This window comes from Gymnoscopelus braueri (assembly GCF_963280865.1).
Source record: "Gymnoscopelus braueri genome assembly, chromosome: 22".
NCBI classification, from domain to species: domain Eukaryota; kingdom Metazoa; phylum Chordata; class Actinopteri; order Myctophiformes; family Myctophidae; genus Gymnoscopelus; species Gymnoscopelus braueri.
In genome coordinates, this window is record NC_137624.1 from 3,014,588 (window position 1) to 3,033,944 (window position 19,357).

Here is a 19,357-nt window from a genome sequence, read left to right on the forward strand (position 1 = left end):
TATCCCAGATCTACAAGCTCAAAAACATTGCGACGCATTGTGAGCGTGTACATCGTCTGTTTTTGCTACTGGTGTGTGACACTAGTATCACAACGTAAGGAATTAATTTACGGAAAAATCACACGTTGAAACGTGGAGATACAAGGTTTCTGCCTGACAGCAACAATATGATACACCAGCAAAATAAACTCTGTGAGTCACTGAGGCCAGCAGCCTTCTTCCTTCCCAAAAAAAGGACAGAATGTATATATACTAGAGGTTCGGGCCGCTGCGCGGCCCTCCCGTCTAGCCGCTGCGCAGGGCTCCCGTCTGGTAGCCTGGGCCGCACATCGGAAACAGAGACAGCAGAGCGTGTTGACGTTTATGGCAACACGGGTGTTTGTGTCGACACGTAAATCAAAGCGAAACCAAACTGCAACATGCAAACCGAAAGCGAAGCGAGACCTAACTTGTTCAGCTTGGAAACGCAGACAGCCACGCATGCGCGCGACTCCCGAAAGCAAAGCGAGACCTAACTTGTTCAGCTTGGAGACGCAGACAGCCACGCATGCGCGCGACTCTCTACTGTATATTAGGATAGTTTACATTTCAATGGGCCATTATAGAAGATTACATCCACAATTATTACCATCATCTTATATATTTAACCACTTTCACCCTGGTGTCCCTATTTTGGGCATGTCATTATAGGCGAACATTTTCAAAACTTGTAAAAACAGTTGAGCTACAAGATCTACAATCGTGCGAACTTGTAGATCAGCTATTTGCGCGCAACACTGTCATATGATGAAGTTTAACATGGGGTTTTAAGTGGTTAGCTGGCACTTTTGTAGCACTTAATCGAGCGGTTCTCAAAGTGGGGTCCAGGGACCCTCGGGGTTCCTTGAAGGGGTTCCAAATGGACCCTTACACGTCTGTAACTAGTGGAACCAAATGGACCTCTAAGGGTCCATTTGGTTCCATGTGGTACACTCTCTTTGAAATGTAAATGTTTGAGAACCACAATCAACAGGGAGAATAAAAACAAATGCTTCATGTGGAAGACACGTTGCAATGCAAAATGCGTGCACAACACCACACAAACACATGTTACTTAACCCATTAAGACCGGGAACGCAGCACGTGTGTAATTTTTAAGTTTCTATGGCTATTCAAAAAAAGTAGATATACAAGCTTATAGCGCGGCAAAGTAACGCGCTATGAGCTTGTAGATCTGCTTTTTTTTTTTTTTTCGTGAACATTTGTGCAACTTTGTGCTCTTTGAATATACATTTTTTTAACATTTGTAACTCAAATCTTTGCTTCTGGAGGTCTCTGGAACAACATATTTTACAAAAATGTTTGCTCTAAAAAAATATATATTCAAAGATTTGCACAAATGTTTACGATTTTTCAACAATAGCAGATCTAAAAGCTCATAGCGCGGCACTTGGTGCAGCGCTATGAGCTTGTATATCTGCCATTGATTTTTTAATAGCCAAAGAAATCTAAAATTATTGAATGGGTTAAAGCCTGACTAAAGACATATTTTTGGGTTCTATGCCAATCCCGAGTCCTGGACCACCGATATTTTGACCAATATTTTGTCAGAAAGTGCAACAAATTCTAATCAAAACTTTATTTTCAGGGGGCACGGTGGCGCAGTCGGTAGCGCTGTCGCCTCACAGCTAGAAGGTCCTGGGTTTGATTCCCGCAGGGGACGCTGGGGGCGTGTTCTCTCCTCCGTGTCATCAGTGCCCATACCCTAGGTGGGGTTGGCGAAAGGGCCTTTCTGTGTGGAGTTTGCATGTTCTCCCCGTGTCTCCTAGGGTAGGTACCCTCACAAAAACATGCAGTAATCCTGGTCACTATACTGCCTCCCCCTGGCCAGCCGGGGCGCCTGATGGAGGGGAAGGGAACTGGTTGGAATAACGTGTTCCTTCCACGCGCTACGTCCGACCAGGGAAACTCTCCCCTGTCAGGTGACAAGGTGGTCAGTTTGGCTCTCATGCATTGAAGGAGGCATGTCGAGCTCGGCCCTGGCCTCCCTAGGTTGGCAGAGGGAAGGTAGTGCCCAGGATTACATAGACATTTGGCACTGGGTGTAAAAAATAGGGTTACAAAATCGTGGGATAAAAATTTAGAAGAAAAAAAAACCTTTATTTTCAAGAATCAAGAGTCAACTCTATTGTCACATCACATGTTTGAAGTTGCATTTTAGTTAACCATTTGAGTCCTATTCAAAAATAGCGGGTCTACAAGCTCACGGCTATTTTTTGAAAACATTTTGAGTATTTCCTCCTATAAATGACATGTCAATTAAAGGCCGATATGGGTTCATATGTTGTGTATGTCTAATATGCCCCCCCCATCCAGCTATTACACTAGCCCGAGGAAAGAGAAAAGGAGTCGCCATGATAGCAAACAACGAACTAGGACCACATTAAAAACCTGTCAGTCTGTGAGTCATTCGCAGCAAGAGCGCGTAGAGCTGAACAAACACAATTATACAACTCACACACACACGGCGACATATCGACCAAACGGGCGATACATGGGTCTAGCTGTAGTTAATACCTTGTCATTTATGGTCCAAGCTCCTGGATCCCAGTGTGTGGCAGCGCAGAGATCCAACAGCAATGATTCTGATTAGCTGTGGGAAAGAACAAGACCAAAGATAAATATGTTTGACACAATGTAAGGTGGAAACATTCTCATTATAAATCACTGAAGTCTGACGTCACTGGGTCTGGAGGTATTTTCCCCATTCTAAATACCACTTCACATAACAACTGTGTTCAAAAAATACAAAACTGAAGTCAGTGATTTTACTCATATGGTAGTATGTATCAACTGACGGTGAAAAGGTACTAATTTGTTCAAAGAGTAAGAAAATAAATTGACTACAATTCTCAGGCTTAGAAATTATCCAATGACTACATCTCCCATTATAGAGAGCATGCAAATGCGTCACTTTTCCACCGGGACACGCCCCCCCTCACCTAGACTGAGTGGCAAAACATTGAGCAGCATGGAGCGTTGGAGTTTGGAAGCGCTCGTTGGAAATCACTCAACGGTCCTGCTTACCACCCGTTTCTAAATTGCACATAATGCAGGAGGCAGCAGGACGTTGGGTTATTGAAAACATGCGCTTCCAAACTCTGATACTTACAAAAATAATCACCTGCACAGAATTTATTGACAAAAAGTAGCAGATAGAAAGAGGATAATTCAAGCTTTCAGTACAGCTGCCATGTTGGTGAGTTTACGTTGTTTAATACAATCAGATACGACTTTTCTGTTTGTATGTATTGGCTGCCAAGGCCAGAAAGTAGATTTTTGACACTCAGTAGTGTTCCGGGTACGATGTCGATGATGTCACACGCATAGGCTCTATACATTATACCCATTGCACCAACGCAATAATCAGCGTCAAGACGTGTTGCACTGTTTTTTATCTTTCTGTAGGAGAGTAGCATTGACAGTTCTCAGTTGTTTCATCAAACGAACTAAATAATAACAGACACTGACAAATGTCACGTGATTTCCTACTGTAGTTTCCAATACTACTTCTGGCTACCGCCACAGATTTCATTCAATATTTTCCAAACACAGACGGTGTCAGACATAACTAAAATATCATAAACGACAGTGAGGCACCTTTTGGAACACAGCTCTTATGACGTGATGTGACGTAAATATGCCTATTGGGATTTAGAAATCAGACCATGGGGGTAACAAAACTGTTTTCTGCACTTCTGTGCTCCATTAGCTGTAATTGACTCATTATTGCACACGTTATAAGATCATCACCATGACAGCTTTGCCCGTCACGTTAACCACAAAAACCCCAGCTTCCCTATTCTGGCATTTCAAAATAGGCAAGACAAGACAAGTTAATTTATGTAGCACATTTCAACAAGGCAATTTAATGTGCTTTATATAAAACATTACGCAAAGGAAAAAAAAATTACGCATATAAAAGACATTTTAATTCAGTAAAAATAAAGGAAAAAGACAAAAAGCTAACATCTGGTGAAAAATGGCCAACATTCGGCAAAAACAGCAGATCTACAAAGTGTTGCACCGATCCCATATTGGTATCGGGTTCTGATATGACTTAATTCAATGGAAAAAATACTATATCGGTGCAACTCTATCTACAAGCATTTGTTGTGAGCTTGTAGACCGGCTATTTTCAGCCAAGAGATACGGTGTAGAGAGAAAAGAGGGGGGCCCAGGATAGACCCCAGAGGGATCAAAGTATAAAGGGTTTATAGAGTTTACGTTCATGAAAATACATTATTTTACAGTCATCTCACGGTCTAAAGCCTAGTTGATGTTTCAGTGAAAATAAATGTCACGCGACACGTCTCCTGACACTTTGTCACCGCAGCATCGACCGAGCGGGTCCTTTCTGGATCGAGGCCCACCCATTTGACCACGTGGGGCAGCGTGCATTTTCAGAGCATGTTTATTTCAAACCCATTTAGACCGGGAACGCATCTGTGGGTCATTTTTAGATTCCTTTGGCCATCCAAAAATAGCAGATCTACAAGCTCAGCTTGTAGATCTGCTATTTTTGAAAAATCGTGAAAATTGTGCAAATCTCTGAATATATATATTTTTAAAGTGAACATTCGTGACTAATCGTATTGCTTCTGGGGTTCTACAAATGTCTTCTAAATCCTAACAGGTTTTTTTTTAACTTATGTTGCTATATATCAAATTTATATATATAAATATATATAAGCAGATCTACGAGTTTGTATATCTGCTATTTTTGAATAGCCCTAAGAAATTTAAAATGACACAGATGCGTTATTGGTCTAAATGGGTTAATGGTCAATCAATATTGATTGTGTTCCAGTTTGGATCAATGGATCTAACATAGTATACTTTAAGATTCTATTCATTGGTATCACAATGAAAACTATTTTATCACATTTTTTTACATTCATTTTCTTACTATATATCCTCACAACCCACACAGGTTGGAAATTGCTGAACTGGGCTACATTATGTAGGTTAATCTCTACGCGGCATCCTATTTGGCCGTTAATGGCCCACTTGGCCAGGGGTCAGTTTGATATAAGCAACAATATAACAGCACTATCCACCTTGTGCTTCAATGTTAAAATATAAACAAAGGATTAGGTAGCATAGTGTGTGTGTGTATATGTGTGTGTGGGGGAAGCATGCTTCATCTAGCCTACATAGCACTCATTACGCAGGGCAGGCGGCTCGTTTGTTGCTAGGGCAACCATACCATAGCTTGGAAGAAGGATTTACGTAGTAGTTTATTTATTTCTTTTTTTATCTCCCTCATGCGTCAGTTTGTGCGAGAAAGAGAGAGAGAGGGGGAGATGGAGAGACAGATGTTCTGCTGAAAGCAGGTCAGTGAAGCTGCCTGGGAAATCCTTAGGGAGACGCAGCATGCACAGATCTAAGTTACTATTGAGTATGTATGGCACAGTTTAGAATGCTGCTACTTCTCTACGAATGAGTTAGAATGAGTTAGTGGGATTCTCAGTGCTAAACCCTAATTCCAGCGCTAGGGTTTGGGATCCAGGAAACGGAGGAGCCGAATCCAACATTGAGGAACCGGAATCGGTTCCGTCACATTCGGAACCGTTTCCGGAACCTGGCTTTATCACACTGTCAGAGAGCTGGTATGTGGACTTCATGTCTTAACCCATTAAGACCGGGAACGCTGCATCTGTGCGTGTCATTTAAAGATTTATTTGGCTATTCAAAAATAGCAGATATACATAGCACTGTGTGCCGCGCTATGAGCTTGTATATCTGCTATTTTTGAAAAGAATCGTGAAAAGGTTTGCAAATCTTTGAATTTGTATATTGTTTTAAAGCGAACAAAATATTTTGAGATGGGGATCCACGGCCAAATACATATCTTGGGGGTCCGTTGACATGAGAAAAGTTTGAGAACCACTGATATTATGGCAGCATAAGTTTAAAAAAAAAAATTAGGATTTAGAAGACATGTGTAGAACCCCCCAGAAGCAAAGATTTAAGTTCGCTTTAAAATCATATTTAAAGATTTGCACAAAAAAAATCTATATATATATTTTTAATAGCAGATATACAAGCTCATAGCGCGGCTATGAGCTTGTAGATCTGCTATTTTTGAATAGACAAAGGAATCTAAAAATGACACTTTCCCGGTCTAAATGGGTTAAAATCCTGAAGGATCTCAACACTAGTACCCAGCAGCACACGTATGTATTCCTGAATATCAAGTTAGCGCATCTGAAACTTCAATTCAAAAGAGCTCTTTGCCGAAATGCGTAAGCATTGATTTGTTTTGTGATGTCAGCCTAATAAATAAGTGTCAATGTGAATTTTGTCCTCTATGACAAGACGTTAGCGATATGCTTTTTTTTCATATTTATGAACATGTTTGCTTCTTTACAAATATTCAATGCAAATTTAGATCATTCTTCTTTACAGCAAGTGGCTTTTATATCTCTGAACCACAAAAGCATGGGTGTTTTTAATTTATTTTACACCCTGAAGCATCACGTTAATATAATGGGCAATGTGCTTGCGTTTCAACTACTGTTTGTTAGAATTACACTTTTGATTGTCACTTAACTGTAATATCACCCAGCCTGTTGCCTGATTTAATATCACCCAGCCTGTTGCCTGATTTATAATTAGCTACGTGCAGGTGTCGCACACGTAAATAGCAGATCTACAACCTTGTAGATCTGCTATTTTTGGTATAAATCAGGCTGAACTTGTAGATCTGCTATTTTCCATATCAACAATTTTGGAAATTTGTTTGAAAGGTTCAAAGTGGTCAAGTCCGTCTGTGGGATATCAACCAATGAAAAGTATTAACAAGAGGTTGTTGTGACTAATAAATAACTACACTGGATCCATTAGAAAACTGGGTCTTTCTTTTCTATTTACTGAAAACTGTTTTGCACATACAGTACAAGATTTCCGCCCCATAGTGATGAAAGGTTTCATGACTGTTTTTGACCTTTACCGTTGACCCAAAACGTAATCATCTCTTCGGCGCAGCCTACTGATCATTCCTATATGAAAACGTGACCATCTGCTCATTATCAGATGGCACAATTTCTGTCTACACGGTCTTTGCCTCATTGGCGAGCGGTGGACAGTTCACAAAAACCTGCCTACCAATGACATCATCGGTGGGGATCCCAAGCTAATAAGAACTACAGCCTTCCTCTTAATACAAATGGGTAAAATAAGTTTGAAATCTTGTTTGAAATGACCAAACCTGTCTAACGATGATGTCATTGGTAGGCAGGTTTCTGAACTATCCACAGCCCTCCTCCGAGACACAGACAGGGGTTCTTGAAAACAAAAGTTTGGGAACCACTGATCTAGATAGTAAGGAAAACACTGTGAACAACACACGAGGCCTTGTTTATATTAGCCGAGATAGTGAGACTGATAAACATGCAGACTAATCTCATTTAGTTTTGGCGGTACTTTCACTGAACATGTACAAGAAAGCAGAAGTACTTCAATGGTACTTCCATCACCTTGTTGTGCCTGCCCACATTAAACAAACAGCTAATTGGCTAATAGTGCGACAGAGCTTTTAATTAGATCAGGCTAATTGTAAAAAAGAAAATCTAAAAAGTTTTGGAACATCTAGTTACCATTGATATAGTCTTACTATTTTTTCTCTCTCTCTTTTTAAGAAAACAAGTGTACAGCAGACACAAGCCCCACTGTAAGCGTGAGAATAAGGACACTAGGCTTCATACAGTTCATAATAATATATAAAAATGTTAGGAATAGTAATGGGGCTGCAACACTGAATCAATATACTCTCGGTAGGAGCAGGTGCACAAGACTCGGCTGTCATTTAGGGCCTATTGAAAGATACAAATGGAACCAAATGGACCTGTAGGGTCCATTTGAAACCCCCCTCAAGGAACACTGAGGGTCCCTGGACCTCTCTTTGAGAACCGCCGATCTAAGCATACACACGATATTATTAACAGCATATTGCATCAATTAGAGATACTTGAAGTAAATGATTGACTGTTATTATTCATGATGGATACTGCATGCATTAATTATTATGCTTTTCTTTTAAGCAGCAAGTGGTCACACAGTACGAAAACAATCATATGCAGTATATAAATACAAAATTTACATGCATTGAGAATCATTTATATAATTGCATTGTGGCAATCTGAATCACAATCAGATTGTGATATGCTTATAGTTTCCCATGCCTGTTATACGTATGCCGTTCCACGTCTGTACTTTACACCAAACCATTTTGTCTGCCGACTATTATCCTGAATAACCTGTAAACAACCATGTGATAGCATGCAATTGAATGTCTATATAGGTGACAGGATGTTGAATAGTTGTGGATATGTAAATGTATGTTGGTCTCTCCTCAACTGTCTAGCAGTAGAAAATAGAGACATGCATTTTGTGTTGACTCTCTCGACAACTCTCCCACCGCAGGGCCTAAAAAACAATCATTGAATACCTGTGTCATTAACCACACGAACCCTAGCGTCATTATTCTGTGGGTGACAATAAGCGATCTACAAGCTCACAAACAACGTGACACAACACAATGTGTTGTGAGCTTGTAGATTAAGAGATTTGGTGTAGAGGGGGCAAAATAATTAGGGGACCAAGTACAGAGCCTTGGGGGACACCAGTAAGCTAAGAATATAGGGTTTAAGTGGCTTTGTGAGACATGCATTTTGTGTTCTCCGAGAGTTTTTTAACACCGCAGGGCCTAAGACCAATCATTGAACACCCATGTTACTGATTCTCAACCCTTTCAATTCAAGGACCACCGATTTGATGTGCATAAGGCCACAGACCCCCAATTTGATCTTTTTTCTGGGACCCCAAACTACACTGTAAATCCTTAGCAGTGTTAATTTAACTCTGAGAGTGTACAAATGGAACCAGATGGACCCGTATGGATATTTATACACTCTTAGAGTTAAGGACCTGTAAGAATCATCCGGACCAGACCTTGAAAACCATGTAGTCACATCATTGAGCCCTCCTCCCCACTGCATCACTTTGGCTTATACCATGGTTATATGCAGTGTTGCCAGGTCTGCTTATTATAAGTGACTTTGCAGGCTTGTTTTTCTCCAAAGTTGCTTGTAAAAAATATTGTTGGTTGCGGTTCTTTGGGCTTGTTTCTAAAATGTAGTTGCTTACTTGCTTATTAATATACGTTGTTTGAATCGGTGGTTTTTAAACTTTTTCATGTCAAAGACCCCCCAAATTAACATGTACTTGGCCACAGATCTGAAAATATTTAGTGCCAGGGACCTCCATACCAGATTTGTGTATCTACAAGCACAGATACAAGTTTATCTACAAGCTCGTACATAGTCACTTCTTTTGTGCTTGTTTTCATAGACCTGCTTGCTTATTCCTCTTGCAAAATCTGGCAACACTGGTTATGTGTTGAGCACGGTTATGCAACCATGCCAGTTGAGGCATAGTTCAAACCATTCAGTGCCAACCAGAGCCAAAGCGTGCAAAAATGAAATAAAATGCAGTTGGTAAAGGTTATTAAGCATTCTCACACACAACCTTTCTATGGCGCAGTGGAACAAGGCCTTTGAAGAATCTGATGTGTGAACGCATCATTTCATGCTGGCTAAGTGACGCACATTAGCTAGCCGTCTCCTCGACAGGCAACGATTTGATCAACTAATTGACTAATCAATTAGTTGATTTAAGCAACAAATGTGTCAAATAATGTTTGATGCATACAATACTGCAGAGTGCAGCCTTTTCAGGTCGGAATCCTTGGAGAAAGGTGTTGTTGAAGTCGATCTGTTGATTTCATAATGACTAGTGGCTGCAGACTGTCACAGTTAAAAGGGATCGGCCTAGTCAGTGTTTACTGTTTACCAAAACATGTGCATGGGAGGGGAAAAAAGTCTTTGTCACTCATCTGACTGATCGACTATGAGGGGGACAGCCATTTCCCCTTTAAATTGGAGCAAATTGGGATAAAAGGGATCTGTCTAGACTCTAGTCAGTGTTTACTGTTTACCAGAACATGTGCATGAAGAAAAGAAATGCGTAAAAAGTGACAAAGTCTTGGTCTATCTGACTGATCCCCCCGATCAGCCATAAAATTGGAGCAAATTGACAGTGATGCTCTGATTGTGCCTTGTTGCATTGCTAAACCGATTCGTTCTCAAAGTAGGTTCCCTGGGGGGGAGGGGGGAGTTCTGGCACAAACTCTTTTCAAATGTGTTTCCGCAGCCAAATACATATCAATTTGGGGGTACTTCCAGAGACATTAATAAAGGAAGCATTATTTGAAGTCGAACCACTTCTTGTTTTTGCTTCAATCAATCAATCATGCATCATTCTGCTGTCATCGCTGAAGCATGAGCAAGTTCCTGCTGTATTTTATCTACTCTGCCACTTACACAACATTTGTTTCAAATTTGCGTCAGGCACACATGACAATAAAACTTCTATTTTCAGAGCTTTTCTCTCACTGCCCAGGCAGTGAGGGACTGGGACACAGATCCAGTTTTATAGCAGCTGTCTACAGTCACAATGACAGCTGTTGGTGTCAACACCACTATAGCTATATTGTAATGACTAATATAACCAGGGGTGCACATAACTGGTGCGCAGGTGCGCATGCGCACCCAAAATAAATAATGCGCGGCACATCAGACGACGCGAGGCGCTTTTGCGTACCAACAGCTGGGACAGGAATTTCCAAGCTTTTATTTTTTAGCAAAACTAAAAAATAAAAGCCTGGAGATCGAGGCTAGGAATTTACTTCCTGAAGCCACACTCACACATTCACGTTAAAGCACGCGTCGGCCCCATGTATAGCCATAGGCGCAGGGGGAGAGGACGCATGCTGCACGTGATTGTGTGAGTGTCTCGCATCGCCTCGGCTCGCATTGCCTCGCTGCGTGCACGCAGCGGCTGTTAGAGGCACTCGTCACCGATGATGAACGCACCGTAATGGTGCAAAAATGACCGTGAACGTCCCAATCTGACGCAGCACAGGGCACAAACCTTGGGGGCTTCACCAAACGGCGCGAGAGAAAAAGAAACGGCGAAAATCGGCGGAATTTGGAAGCAGAGCGCCCGTTTCTCTCGTGCAGCTCCCCCCCCCCCCCCCCACCCCGTTGACAAAACTGTCCGGTGGGCACCGTGCTGAATTCCCCCCCCCCCCCCCCCCCCCGTTGACAAAACGGCAGTCATATCTCCAGGTGCTCTTCTGAGTACTAGACCTAAAAAGTTATGTGCACCCCTGAATATAACTATAACTATATCTATGGTCAAAACTGTACCCCAAGAGGGTCTATGTCAGGGGTCTTCAACTGGGTTACTACAGGGGGGTGCCACCACATGGTTGTGTGACAAGAACTTTTTAATTAACATTAACCACTTGAAATCTAGCATCCCTATCCTGGGGGGAACATTCGCCGAAAATAGATCTGCAAGCTCACAACGCGTCGCAGTGCGGTGTTGTGAGCTTGTAGATCTGCCATTCTTTAACATGAATCAAACATATTAATAGAAAAGATAATGTATGATCAAACAATCAAAAAACCAATCAAAACAATGTACACAACACTGATGACAGTGCTGTCAAGCAAGTCTATGAAATGAATGAAAAAGTTTAATCTGCAACATAATGTTATACAATATGAAAACCCCTGTTCAATGATGGACCAGATTAAGTCTAGAAGGCTGTCAAAAAGAGGCATATACAAAGTGTAGCCTAAAGATGTGTAGATTAGAGTGACCAGTAACCTTAACAGCAACGAATGAACTCAATGTTAGGCCCCAAGTAGCTTCTTCAGTCAGTTAGTCAGTCAGTTATCTCGTATGTTGGGTGACATTTCGAGGTAAACGACGTCCCCTGACAGTAATTAGTCTACTCTGTGTGGAGACATGTGTGGCCTCGAGGGACAGCAGCGCTGTCGCTGACATGTTGGTTGTCAAAGGTAGGCTCTGGTTTTGGGAGTTACACTGAACAGTAGGAGTTTTGCTTTGGTGAGCAGCGGAGAGCGAGTGCTCCCTTTCCCTTTTCAGGTGGCGGCTTTGTCAACTTTAACCTCATGAACCTCAAGTGTCCATCTTCTAATAGGCGACATCATGCAAAACATTCTGCTAAAATGGCACATTCCGCAAAAATAGCAATGATCTCAATCACAACGTGTTGCATTGTGAGCTTGTAGATCTGCTATTTTCTCCTAAGGGGTGTGGTGTTGAGGAGGAAACAGCAGGAGACCAAGTACAGACCCCTGGGGGACCCCAGTCAACAAAGTATACTATATCGTCTCATATGTCCAAAACTGTTTATTTTCAGGATTCAAATTCTGAACTAGCAAAAGTAGCCGATCTGTTTCAAGCTTGCGGATCTGCTACTGTTGATGCTTTTGTGTGACGCTGTTGGTATGATCAAGTAGGGCGTTTATTTACGAAAAAAAACATATGGAGATAAGGTTTCTGCCCGACAGCAACGATATACACAAGGGGTTAAGGTTAACCTAGTCCCGGGGATGTCATTCTCTACATCGACCTGACTGTGTGGCCTCCTGCCACAGGAGCTCGAGCCACAGGTGCCATTTTGTTTTGGGGAAACAGAATGAAAACATGTACATGCACTTTGACCATTCTCTGTTTGCACAACAAAAGCCCATAAAAGTTTAAAGCTGCGTAAAATCATGAATCATTCCATGGCGCTCCCTGGAGCTGAAAGTAGGCCCCGTCACAACTAGTATATAATCAGCTGACCGTAATTATTTGAGGTAATCAAAATTATATTTGCATAATAGGCAGAATCGTTTGTTCATGTGTAAAAGATTAATCTGTTGAAAAATAGAACAAATACCTGATCTACACGCTCATGACTAGATAGGCTATTTTAGCTATTTTGTATATAAAATTAAAAATGTATTAAAATGATTGGCCAGAGTGCATAATTTATTTATTTTAATTATTGGCATCGGTTGTTATATTAAAGTCATTTGTCATATCTGCCCTGGGCAATTTGTGTTTACAAAGCGAAACATATTTTTGTATTTATATAATTGAGTCGTCATTATTTCTCTCTCTGTAATCGTACCATCAAAATCCATAATCGTCCTACCCCTGAGGCATTCATCAGTGATCAAAAAGAATCAATGTTGTATATTTGTCACTTTCTCACTTACTCATACAGGTACAAGAGGCTAAATGCAATTCTGAGTCATCATGGTAAACCTGGGTATAAGGTTGTTTCCCATTACAAAGTCCAGCTCACTCCATTGGCATGCCAAAAAGCCATAAACATCACTGACTGTACATGTTGCTACACCGTAAGTTAGGCATGAGAAGGCATGAGAAGGCATGAGCGTGGTGTGGTTTCATTGAGAATCTTTTAAAACTTAACTCTGACAGTATGGAACCAAATGGACCCCAACGGATCCATTTGGTTTCATTTTGTACACCGTCAGAGTTACAGACTCGTAAGGGTCAATTTAGAACCACCTCAAGGAACCCTGAAAGTCCCTGGACCCTACTTTGAGAAGCACTGATTTAATATGTTTTGTGAATGAGGCCCAATGCGCTAAAACTGGAGGATTAGGCTAACATGCCTTACCTATTACAATACAAATTAATTTTGTGCAATATCTCATCGTTATCATTTTAATTTACGACAGAAACGTAATTCTTTGTAGACCTAAGACAGCACCAAGGACAATTGATATTACTCATCTACAAAACACTGCCGTATTATTTTAGTGCCGTAATAAGACACCTCTGTCCTCTTTAAAGGTCACAGTCAAATGTACAGTATGTGGGTTATTAAAAAAGAAAAGGGAAAAGTACAGTATAATCTTTTGTGGGTGATCATTCAATGAAGGTACTCATTCGTGGAAATACAGGTTTTTCCGGCTTCAATGGAAAACATTCCATAGCATAATGACCTTTTCAATGCATGGCTTAACATAATGCATCTGGACGTCTAGCCTAAACGTTTCATTTTCAGCAGGGAACAGAGCATCCCTTGAAAAAGGAAACTGAAGGAGAAAGGGACTTAACTTTTGTTAGACTAGTCTGAGCTCTGGACACACAAAGGGTAGGCTACATAACTAGCAGTAGGTTAGGGCCGGGAACTGAAAATATATCTAAAACCAATATTTAGAATCAATAACTTAAAAGCTAAATGATGTACCTTTCCTCTTCTACCCCAGATTTGAACCTGGTTTCCTGCGCAAGTGCTGACATTTTCACCATTGAGCTACAGCCTGCCTGCTTGCTCAGGGGATAAAGTGAATCTTGACCATCAGGTCAACATTTGTGTCAGATCAAAAAATACATTTTGTTCATTAAAGAAAGATGCATAGTGCCGCTTTAATCTTGCTCATGTAGGTTAATCATTATGCAGGATATTTGTTTATTATATATCAACAAAGTAGTCTGATCAACCACTTAACCCTTACTTTGTTGTACAATATCCCAAATAACCGATCTATAAGCTCACAGCGCATTGCATCGAGATGGGTTGTGAGTTTTTAGATCTGTTATTTTCACTTTTTGTGTGTATAAATATATATATATTTGTTCATTAATCGTAGACAACTTTTAAAAAATCCATTTGTGACATTGATTTGAAGTCATATCGCCCAGCCCGCCCCTTATTACATTAGCACTTTAACTCACTCACTCACTAGGGAGCCTCTTACAACTGCCTGGCTGGTAGTTCCTAAAACGTAGCAACATCCCTAGTCAAGTTTGTTTATAATTATTACCCTGCCACAATTAGTGAAAGTTTAAAAGTTGCAGTCTGATAGGCCTGTCAATAAGGCATGTACTGATGCTACACAATGCCAGTCATACATCATTTAATGCTGCCAATTCTAACGTATATTTTGTAATGTCACCCAGCCAGCATACAGAGTTTAACTTGAAGGATTCCTGGAGATTTGTTTAAACAAACCTAACATTCCATGTGTGTCCTTTGGTAGACAGGCTCTTCTGGCACTGTTCTGTGGTTAGTAATTCTCAACGTGGGGTCCGGGGACCGCCAGGGGTCCGACCTTGAGGGGGTTTCAAGGGGGTCCCCGGCAAAATGTGTTAAGCATCAAAATCAGTCTACACACTTTAACACAAATCTTGTATGGGGGTCCCTGGCAACAAGATATTTTCAGATCTCTGGCCAAATCCATATTTATTTGAGGGTCCTTGGCGTGATTTCTTTTTTGAGAACCACTGATCTATGGCTAGTGTGACATGACTAGGGATGGGCAATATTATCGATATCACGATATATCGCGATATTTTATTTCGCGATACTGTATCGATACTCCAGTATCGATATCGCTATTTTTTTTTTTTTTTTTTTTTGCTTTTTCAGATACAGGCTTTATGAAAAACATTCAAAGAACCTATCACAGATCTGCAGCTACTCAATATGTAGTGTATATATAAACAATATGTAGTTGTGATTTATGTATATATCGCAATATATCGCAATATATCACAATATATCGCAATATATCGCAATATATCGCAATATCGTGATACGACCCAAGTATCGTGATGCGTATCGCAATATAATCGTATCGTGACCCAAGTATCGTGATACGTATCGTATCGTGAGATTGTTGCCAATACCCATCCCTAGACATGACCAGTGTAGGCAATGTTTTGATGGCTGCCCACTGTATTGACTGCAATTATTCACCTTGAAGATGCTTCTAAAGTCAACTGTCAATAAATCCATCTCTCCATGTTAGCTTCACAGGCCCACAGTTATAAACACAAGCTGTACTACTGGTGGACAAAGTATAAACTCATGTGAATACTCAAGTATACAAAAGTACAAATTACAACGTGCATTCTCTTTTTAAAAATCAATGGATTGTTGTATTGAAATGTAGAACATTCCCCCAAAAATTTAATACAAAATAATAATCAGAAATGTTCACACTATTTGAAACAGGGCTCAAGTGATTCATTCATAATATATTTAAGTTTGGATCCCAAGATTCCCTTCCTAGAAAGTCCTAGAGTCAAGAGTACAATATTTCTATTTAAAATGAAGAGGAGTAAAATAAATCATATCGTCCAACAATAAAGTAATATTAATATATACAGCTGCAGAAACATTCTTTTCAGCTGAATTAGTCGGCATGTCTGGTGGACTATTTCAATTTTTAAAATGTATGCCCGATTTAGCTAAATAAGTACTCAAATTACAGCACATCCAATCTGAAAGGAAAAACCAAGCTGGCTAACTTTCGAAACCCAATTCCCAAAATTAAGCCCGGATTATCCCCACCTCTCTCTAAATTCTTAACAGGATTATATGAGGGATTATATGATAGCCGCAGTCATCTGATTAGAAAATGAAAAGTTAAGCCAGAACATCCCCTGTCTGTCCTCTCTGTGTGAGAAAGATGCATCCATTCACTTTATACTGATGCAATGCAGCTCTGTGTGTGTGTGTGTGTGTGTGTGTGTGTGTGTGTGTGTGTGTGTGTGTGTGTGTGTGTGTGTGTGTGTGTGTGTGTGTGTAGACAATTGTGATCATGCATTGACATAATGCATGTCTTTAACTGAAAACCCCAATAAAGAAGTGTGTGTGTGTGTGTCTGTCTGTCTGTCTGTGAGTGAGTGAGTGAGTGAGTGAGTGAGTGAGTGAATGAGTGTGTGTGTGTGTGTGTGTAGACAATTGTGATCATGCATTGACATAATGCATGTCTTTAACTGAAAACCCCAATAAAGAAGTGTGTGTGTGTGTGTGTGTGTGTGTGTGTGTGTGTGTGTGTGTGTGTGTGTGTGTGTGTGTGTGTGTGTGTGTTAGTGTTACAATGGAAACAATGTTAAAACTAGGTTGCAAACGGATAGATACACTAGGGCCTAGGCTTTAGATGTCGTAATAAATAATGTATTCCCCGTTTAGGATTGCATTTCAAATTAATCAAGGATTGGATATAGTCTAGACAACGTTAACTGCCCAACATTTAATATAAACAGCCATACGTGCATTGTTAGGCCTAAAATATTGAAATATATACAAATATATTAACACTTGACCTACAGTAATGTAGATCAACCGATAGCAGCCATCAGCTAATTAAAACAGAAATGTAACTGTGAGGTAGGGTGGGTCAGAATAATCGAATAATAGTTTTTAGGATAAAATCGAACATATTTTTTTAATATATATATATATATATATATATATATATATTATTTTTTAATGTAGTATTATTTTTATTTTTTTAAATAATACATTTATTATTTTGCAAAGGCTATATTGTCATCCAATCCCTGCCTATAGTAATTATTGGTCGAATATTCAAATAATCGTTATTAATAGAAATATAATAATCGCATTTCATTTTGGTTACATTTACAAATCCCTACAGTGTGAGGGGTGTAACAAATGTAACCAAATGGACACTTTCGGGTCCATTTGGTTACATTTGTTACATCCCTCGGAGTTTAAGAATGTTATTACATGAACACTGAGGGTTCGTAACTGTGTGAATCTCCCTCAACGGCGTCAGTGTTAGCATTGAAGCTAGCATAGCATTAGCATACAAAGCACAACAACAAATAATACCAGCCACTTACCGAAATTAACTCTCCAAGTTAGTGTCTCGTGTGACGTTTAAAAATGATGATAACGACGTCCTGGGTTATCATTTACAATCCAGAAATAACGTTCTTCAGAGATTAATCCATTAGATTAAATCCACACACAAAAAAATTTGTTAGCTTAGCAGCTAGCTAGCCAGCAAGCCCCAACAACCCAGACACTTGCCTGGCTTTTTGGGTGGAACTATTCACTTTGCGGGCTGCACATCCGGTCTGGGGCTGCGGAGTCGGATACGGAAACGTCACGCAAGTGTGTTGTGGATAGCGGAAGACACCGGAAACAGTAGGGCGGGCGCTAGACCGGATGTCACCGGTGAAACGCGGAGTAGGAACCAGAACAAGACTTAAAAAGCGAGGTGGTTACAAAAAAGAAACCTAAAAAGAAACTCCTCCGTCCTTTGAAAAGTTCTTCTTTATCGTTGCGACGGAGTCATTTTAATTCCAAAATGACGAGGAAAATAAAAAATAAAAAACATTATTTATTAAAACATTTCTCAGATGAAAACGTGAATATATGTTTTGCATTAAAGCAGCGAATCCAAAATGTCCACAACAACAGCCTTCTTCAAAGTTCTTCTTTATCGTTCCGACTGAGTCATTTTAATCCCCCCAAAAATACATTAAAGACAACGTTAAAAACACATTTTTGTCTTTAATTTCGCTGATGAAAACGTTGAGTTATGTATTTGTCGGACTGAAAGCTACATTAAAGCAGTCAGACAGAATCCAAAATGTCCACAACAACAGTCAGGCGAGGAAATACAAAAGAAGAATCGCAGCGCACGCAGCCGCTGAGAATTAACAATTAACGGCTCGTTTGAAGTGTACCGCCGATTAACCGGAAGCGTTGCGGTCATATTAATGTCCTTATCGTTGTCACCATCGGTTACAATGTAGCTACAGATGATGATGGAATGGATCAATGGAGGACGACACACACTGTTCTGTGTGCCTCAGCTGCCTCTCTGCATCTGGGGAACACACACACACACACACACACACACACACACACACACACACACACACACACACACACACACACCCACGCACACGCGCACACACACACACACACACCCACACACACACACACACACACACACACAGTGGTGGAAAAAGTAATCTTACATTTTGTATTTAAGTAAAAAGTATCAATACTGAAATGTGGAAATACTCTCTTACAAGTAAAAGTTCAGAATTAAAAATGTACTTGAGTAAAAGTACAAAAGTATTGGTATCAAAATGTACTTAAAGTACCAAAAGTGAAAGTACTAAAATGTTTGAAAATAGCAGATCTACAAGCTTACAATGTTGTGAGATCTGCTATTTTCAAATAGCCAAAGTATAAATAATGTATAATAATTAGATTATATAATTTATAATAATAATTCATCTGCAAAGTTACTAACTAAAGTTTTCAAATCATTGTAGTGGAGTAAAAAGTACAATATTTGCCTCTGAGATGTAGTGGGGTAGAAGTAAAAGTATTGGAAATACTCCAGTAAAGTAAAAAATACCTCAAAATTGTACCTAAGTACAGTACTTGAGTAAATGTACTTAGTTGCTTTACACCACTGCATTGCATAAAATGTTAGTGAATGTTAGTATCACTCTTGCAACAATCTTGCAACACCTGCCCAGAGTCCACTCCTTTAGGCCCTTAGCTTGGTTCTCAAAGTGGGGTCTGGGGACCACAAGGGGTCCTTGAGGGGGTACCCTATTTTATACATCTACAAGC

The 19,357-nt window shown here is 40.2% G+C and overlaps 1 protein-coding gene across 3 annotated transcripts in view; it reads right to left on the reverse strand.

Annotated features, from left to right (window-relative positions):
- The window catches only part of erbin (erbb2 interacting protein), a 113,393-nt gene extending 94,812 nt beyond the window's left edge, over positions 1–18,581 (reverse strand). For all 3 annotated transcript variants that reach the window (XM_080418566.1, XM_080418567.1, XM_080418565.1), the window contains exons 1-2: positions 17,599–18,581; positions 2,557–2,632 (exon numbers count right to left, since the gene is read on the reverse strand). The gene's annotated coding sequence lies outside the window, so the exon portion shown is untranslated. The remainder of the gene's footprint in view (positions 1–2,556; positions 2,633–17,598) is intronic.
- Between the last annotated feature and the right edge of the window lie 776 nt (positions 18,582–19,357).